Here is an 8,047-nt window from a genome sequence, read left to right on the forward strand (position 1 = left end):
TGGCTGTACTCTGCTCGCCCAGGCTGACCATTCTGACTAATCTCTTCACTTCACTGCCATACCCAGCTAAGCTGGGCTCTGGAAACCTCCCCCAGACAGTTGTGGAAGATTTTTATGATTTGCAGTTGCCATTACAGGAACCATTTTGTCTCGGTTGTCTTGTTCTTGAACATGAATTAATAGTTACTAATAGAACTTTTTTACTATAGGGTAGTCTTATATTCAGGCTTTTTCTTTTTTTCCTAAATAAATATTCAAATTTTGGGGGGGTCGTCTTATAATCGAGCAAATATATATATTTAACACGTCTATTCTGCCAATGGTCAAGCCTGGTACTGATCCTCCCAAATACAGGTTTGTACAGGATTTAAGTGCTGTTAATGCTATAGTGGACCCAGTGTTCTCTGTTCTTGCTGGTTTACTGTGATTGATTTAAACTCAGCATTTTTTAGTGTTCCGCCTGACCCTCAGAGCCAGTATCTATTTGCTTTCACGTATGGTGGGCAACAATACACCTGGACTCGTATTCCCCAGGAGTACACTGAAAGTCCAGCGTGGTTCTCTAGAGCCCTCAGACAAAGTTTGTCAGATGTAATTCTGAAAAGTGGATCTGCATTAATACAGTATGTTGATGATTTGTTGATTGGGGAAGGGGGGTCTAAATACAGAATTGGATATTGGATACCCAGAGGGTTACGCATTCATAAAACTCCAGCTTTTGGTACAGATAATCCGACCTTTATACAACAACGGCACAATACACTAGATGAATGTTCTTTTAGTTTAATGAGACTAATAGAAGAACAACAAAAAGACCAATTTATAAATATAGAAAAGGAAATACAAAAAATAGAAGAGGATTTAAAAGAGAAAATTGACAATACAACGATGGCCACAAGGAAGAGAAATCTGGAAGGAAAAATGAATAGAAAAGAGGAACAAATTATTGAAAATAAAAAAAAGGAACAATTTTTAGAGACAAAAATGAGACACAGCGAGGGATAAATAGAACATGGGATGCACAAGTACAACGTTCAACCACTTCAATTAATTTCGCAGGTAAGCATAAATTTAGGAATAGACCACCCCAGATTTTATCAAACTAGGAACACATATAAAAAATATCACGATAACCACACTTCATACGGACGTCAATCCCCCCTAGACGTCATTCCCCCCTTAGAAATCAGAATGAAAATATAGCTATTGGCATAGAACAAGAGAAGGAGGCTTTCTTTAGACAGGGGGCCATCCCAAAAGGGTGGAACAAAAAGAAAGGAGACACCCCAACGCAGAGAAGTATTACAACTGAGGAACAGGTTTGTCCCAATTTACCAAAGCCCCTGGAAGAAAAGAAAGCTTCATAAAGACCAACGGGACAGGGAGGAAGAGGGAAGAAGATACAATATGACATAAAACAGAGGTATTGTCAATATATCAGGAGTTTAATTGGAACAAAATGAGAATAAATTACTTAGCAATGGGATCAAATTTGCACCAGCAAGAGGACTTAATTCTTTTGATCTATTTTTGGATACTCAGGAATATCTAAGGAAATTAACACTTAAAAGATTTTTTTGTAAATCAGAGAAAAAAGATCAAATAGAGAATACGAAAAAGAGGCATTTTTACATACAGAGCTGAAACCAAAATCAAAGTTTTTCCCACTGAGCACGTAGAGGTGTTTACTGACCTTGTACTTAAAGACTTTGAAAAACTGGAACCCAAAAAAGAAGCACAAAGAATTTTGGGAGATACAGATATAAAAAATAGGGGATTTTTCTGCTACAAAAAAAAAATTGCAGGAAGGGCTAAGTGAGGGAACACTGACGCAACAGGAACGTCGTTATTTAACCCCTTCGTGACAAAGGCTGATTTTACTTTTTGTACCCTTCGTGACAATTGTCGTTTTAACATTTCTGCGCTGCTCGTGTTTAGCTGTAATTTTCTTCTTTCCCGTTTACTGAACCCACACACATTATATATTGTTTTTTTCAGGACAAGAAGGGCTTTCTTTAGATGACATTGTTTTGATTGTATCATATTATTTACTATTAAAAAAAGTATAAAATATAGTGAAAAATTTAGAAAAAAATGACTGTTTCTAACTTTTAGTTGAAAAATCTTTTACTCATCTATAAAAGGCAATGAAAAAACCTGCTAAATAGGTTCTACTATTTGTCCTGAGTTTTGCTCTCCGGAGCGGTCACAGTCCATCCAAAGGTAAGTGTTTGGTGTCGCTGGATGCCTCCTGATCGAGGCATTCCAGCAACACCATTTAAGTTTAGGAGGTGATCGTTGATCGCCTCCTAAACGCTTTTAAAACGGGCGTCCGCCACCATACAATGTATGGCGGTTGTTGACGCCCCGGGGAGGGGCCAGACATGGGTGCAGAAAGCGAACGTAGATCGCTTTCTGCACCCGTTTAAAGACGTGCCGGTTCTGGCACATCATTTGTCATAATCGACTTGTTTTTCCGTGCCGTGCCAGAGCTGGCAATTGTCATTAAGGGGTTAAAGGAAGAGCATCCAAGAATTATTTTCTTCCAAAGATCCATAAAAACAAAAATGAAGCACCAGGTCGACCTATCATAAGTGGTATAGGTTCACTCACATGTAACACATCGGCATATGCACCAAAAATTCCGGCATATATTAAAGATACCACCCATCTGCTTCATGGTCTGAAAAATATGGAACGGTCCACTGGCTGGTTGTGGGCAACGGTGGACGTCGCTTCGCTATATACAGCCATTAAACATGGCCAGGGAATGGAAGCAATTAATAAAACCCTTACACAGGACGCAAACATGACTAGAATACAACAAGACTTTATTTCAGATTGTATTGACTTCATTCCTAAATACAATTATTTTTGGTTTGAGAACAACTTTTATCTGCAGCTATGTGGCACGGCTATGGGTGCCAGGTTCGCACCTAGTTATGCTAATATATGGGAGAACCAATTTAGATGGAGTAATAACCCCTTTGGGGCGGACCTGGTCCTAAGGAAGCTCTATATAGATGATGTTTTAATTATATGGAGAGGGAGCCCAGAAAATCTAAATTTATTTATAAACTATATAAATGATAATCGATACAATCTTAAATTCACTTCCAACATACAGGAAGAATGTATAGAATTCTTGGATGTGAAATTGTTTATAGACGACAACAAAATATGCCCAAGGAACTATACAGAACCTACCGGTGTGAATCGACTATACTATACTTGTTCTATGGTGTTTGTTCTATGTATTTTGGGCTGATGAATACTATAGCCGTTTCTGCTGCCCAAGAGTGATGGGAGTTTGAGCGCAGGGCTTTCTTCTGTGTGTTTGTATTTCAATTTTGTATCTTGCAGACAGGTTACTATTGCTGCCGCCCACCCCATGTGGTCCTTATTAAGGGTTAATAAGTGTGTAGGGGTTTAGAGATTTTTACCTTTAGCTCACAGCAGCGAGGTGAATTGTTCAGTGTAGGACTCGCCTAAGAGGTTTGCCGTGATGTAGCAGGTGAGCTTGCACTTTAAACGGCCATTGGAGTGAAACTAAAAACCTCCATTTGTCTAAAAAAGCATAGGGATTTGGGATAGTGCGCAGGTAACTATTTTTAATATTAATATATACCCACAGATGGGTCTAATATTAAAGAAACTGCCAATTTAGCCGTTATATTTCAGTCATGGTCTTTACTTCAAAGAGTACATATTATGTAGTGAGAAATGCATGTCTAACGCCTATATAAATATTAGACTTGCGCATTCGTCTTCGGGCGAACATGAAAACGAGCACGAAGAGGCCGTTTTTTTGTTCGTTCCGAAGACACGCCGAAGAGAATACAGTGCCGGCAAAACGTAGGAGAAGACGAAGACTCACAACCACGAAGAAGCCGCCAAAATTTCAAACAGGAGTGACCTGATCCTTGTCTGTCCAATCAGCTCACTCGTGGGACGTCACGCTAAGGGTCTCGTCCAATGCCTGTGCTGCTGTTTTTTGAATTCTGAAGGCGCCTTTATAAGACCAGAGCTTGCCTGAGAGATCCATTCATTTTTCGCTGTGACTGCTTTGGCAACACTGCTGTGCTGCATCCGAGCGTTACAGAGAGATTGTTCTGTTCTGTGTGTGACTGGTAAGCCTTAGCCTGCCATTTCTCACAGTATACTTCATCCTCACTTCAGTTCTACTGAATTAATATTTAATTTAATTAATTTAATCATTTTTTTAATTTAATTTGTCATCAACTGTGTAGTGCTGTTGAGTTGACAGTGCACCCAGTGCCTCACTGGCACTGGGGTGCCCTTGCCCTGGGCTGGCACTAGTGCCTACTGCCTGTCCTGCTTAAATAAATTAAATAATATAATTTATAAATAATTTTATAGAATATATTATTAATAATTGAATACATATAAAATTATATATATATATATATATGTCAGTTATATATACTATAGTTAGTATAGTATTAGTATACTAGTGTAGAGTGTACTGTACATATTCAAGACATCTACTAGTGTCTAATCTAAAATCAGTAATAATAATTGAATACATTATAAAATTACATATATATTTGTCAGTTATATATACTATAGTTAGTAATAGTATACTAGTGTAGAGTGTACTGTAGACATTCAAGACATCTACTAGCGTCTAATCTAAAATCATTAATATCAATAATTCTATCATTCTTATCTTAATAGTTAATTAAATTAGCTATAAAAAATATAATTACTGTATTTGCTCGATTATAAGACGACCCTGATTATAAGACGACTCCCCCAAAATCTGAATATTAACTTAGGAAAAAAAGAAAAAGCCTGAATATAAGACGACCCCAAAGGAAAAAAAGTTTTACCAGTAAATGTTAATTCATGTAAACAATTTTTTTTTAATAAAAGCTTTTGGTTATATGAATTGGCCAAAGCATAATTAAGCTCACCCGCCACGTCAAGGCACACTCTCAATAGGGTGAGAACCTACTCTCACCTCCTACATAGTGGACACACAAAGCAGTTTATACTGCTACCAAAACCTTATTAATGTGTTGGGGGAGGTGTAATTAAACCTCCTCCCCATTAACCCCTGGACAGCAAGCTGCAACCAGACTGATGAGGAGCCAACAACCTCAAATATGTGCAAATATTAATTACACCTCCCCCAACACATTAATAAGGTTTTGGTAGCAGTATAAACTGCTTTGTGTGTCCACTATGTAGGAGGTGAGAGTAGGTTCTCACCCTATTGAGAGTGTGCCTTGATGTGGCGGATGAGCTTAATTATGCTTTGGCCAATTCATATAACCAAAACCTCTCATTTATATTATGTTTATATATTTGTTGCCAACTTTATTAGGGTAAGAAGCGCAGACAGTTTTTGTTTTTTGTATACATTGTACAGCCAATACACTGTTTCTTGCTGCATGCTTACACCTGTTTGGTAGGCCTCGTATTACACATTTATATTATTTGAGCCTGTGACTAGCTTAGCGCACCGACATTTTTTCTTTTCCCTAGTAGTAGGATAGGCTCTTAAGCCCGTGTAAATTCAAAGTCTTTCATTTTTTCCTGCCATACAGTGGCAGTACTGACGGGTAATGCCTTCTTCCCGGACAAGAGGAACGCTACAGCAAAGAAAGGGTTAAAAGAGAGGAACCCTCCCCCTTTACCCATAAAGCCAGGCTTACCCTGAACGAGGCAGTTTTTCTCCTTGTCCCGTTCAGGGACATACGGTCTACAGCAGGGGATGTTTCCGGGTTGCTGCCTGGGGGTCTTTATCCTCTGATTGCTCCCCGGGTGGTGAGCAGAGCGAGGTCCCCTCCGTAGCGTTGGAGTTACGGAGGGGTTTGGATGGAGCAGCTTTATTGCCGGCTGTGCGCAGTGAGTGGAACGCACGCCCGGGTGGCGTTGCGTTCCACTGAAGATCCGATCGCGCTACTGCGCATGCGCGTATCGGATCTTCTGGAGGGCGCCAAATTCAAACCTTTTAAAAGGTTTGAAATCATCCTGTCTGTCTGCAGGGGCATTGTTCAGCACAGGATACCGTGTCACCAGCCCCCCCACACGGTTCAGAGGATTTGGAGGTAAGATTGTTTTATCTTTCCCTTCATTTTTTCTCTGCCTCCAGAAGATTATTTTGTGTATCGCCACTTCCGGATGGAGAATTTATCTTCGGTCGCACAGTTGCTTCAGCAAGGAGACGTCATGGCAACCTTGGACCTGAAGGACGCGTACCTTCACGTCCCAATTGCTCAGTCCTCCAGAAGATTTCTGAGGTTTGCAATCCGAATTCGTGGGGTCGTTCATCATTTCCAATTCAAGGAACTCCCGTTCGGTCTATCCTCAGCCCCAAGAATCTTTACAAAGATTTTGTGTCCATTGACTGCATCGCTGCGGGAAAAGGGGATTTATATAGTTCCCTACCTCGACGACTGGCTCCTCAAGGCAGAGTCTCCAAGGAAACTCCGGACAGACCTTGCCACCACAATGCAGTTTCTTGAAATTCACGGCTGGATTATCAACCTCAAGAAGTCCAACCTCATCCCTTCCACCAGAATCCAGTTCCTGGGCTTAGGAGTGGATTCAACATCCCAACGATTTTTTCTTCCATTATCAAAGATCAAGAAGATCAAAAAGGCAATCAGGTCCCTTCAGTTACACCCAACTTGTACTGTCAGGAAAGCCATGAGCATCCTGGGTCTCCTTACGGCATCCATCCCGGCGGTCAAGTGGGCAAGAGCACAACTACGGCCCCTTCAATGGGATATTTTACGAAATTGGTCGAGACGAGAGGAAGACCTGGACCTAGATGTTACGATCTCAAGTCAAGTCTTAGCCCACCTTACCTGGTGGAGGACGCCGTCGAACCTTTCCAGAGGCCTTTCTTTTCGTTCCCCCAAATGGGTGATACTTACCACGGATGCTTCCGGCATCGGATGGGGCGCCCATTTAAAATGTCTCTTCCGGCAAGGCGTATGGTCTCCAGCAGATTCTCGTCGTTCGTTCAATTTTCGGGAATTAAAAGCAGTTCTTCTTGCCCTCGTAGCCTTCAGGACGTTGCATGGAAGGTCGTGCAGTGAGGATACAGTCGGACAACGCCACGACGGTTGCATACATAAACAGGCAAGGGGGTACTCGAGTAAGGAGCCTTCAGGTTCTGTGCTCTGTTCTGATGAGTTGGGCCCAGCAACATCTGGCAGACATATCAGCTACACACATAAGAGGATGCGACAATACCATTGCGGACGATCTCAGCCGGCTGAGATGGTCACAAGCAGAGTGGTCTTTAACCCAGGGGACCTTCGCCTCCCTGGTGTCAAGATTTGGCCTCCCAGAGATAGATCTGATGGCGTCCAGAAACAACAGGAAAGTTCCAGTTTTCGCCTCTCTCAACAGACAAGAGTCTCCAGATTTCCTGGACGGTCTGTCCATGAAGTGGGATTTCCGTCTGGCTTATGTTTTTCCTCCAGTCGCATTGATTCCCCGCGTCCTCCAGAAGATCTGGTCGGACAGAGCACGGGTCCTGGCAGTCATTCCATATTGGCCAAACCGCAGCTGGTTCTCCCTCCTAAAACATCTAAGCCTAAAGTGTTGGGAACTGCCCCTCTCAGATCACTTGCTGGACGATGGGGCTCTGTATCTGGATCAGCTACAGATGTTCAAGTTGACGGCCTGGCTACTGCAAGGATGATTCTGCGGGGGTCAAGGCGTTGAGGATGATTTATCTGACTTGCTGTTAAAATCAGTTAGAGGCTCTACTTCAAAGATTTATTTTCGAGTCTGGAAGAAGTTCCTTCTCTGGTATGCCTCAAGGGACTTTTCGGTTTTTCCTCCTACACTCAACTCCATTTTGCTGTTTTTGAAGGATGGATTTTCCGCAGGCCTCAGTGTCTCTACCCTTAAAGGTCAGGTTTTGGCCCTTAGTCATTTTTTTCTGGAGGACCTAGCCTCGCAGTTGCTGGTCAGACGTTTTTTTAAGGCCATCACCATTCAACGTCCGCCAAGGAGGGCTCCCTTTCCAGCTTGGGATCTGGCGCCCTCTGCTCGCCTCCGT

This window comes from Spea bombifrons, chromosome 11, assembly GCF_027358695.1.
Source record: "Spea bombifrons isolate aSpeBom1 chromosome 11, aSpeBom1.2.pri, whole genome shotgun sequence".
Lineage (NCBI taxonomy): Eukaryota > Metazoa > Chordata > Amphibia > Anura > Pelobatidae > Spea > Spea bombifrons.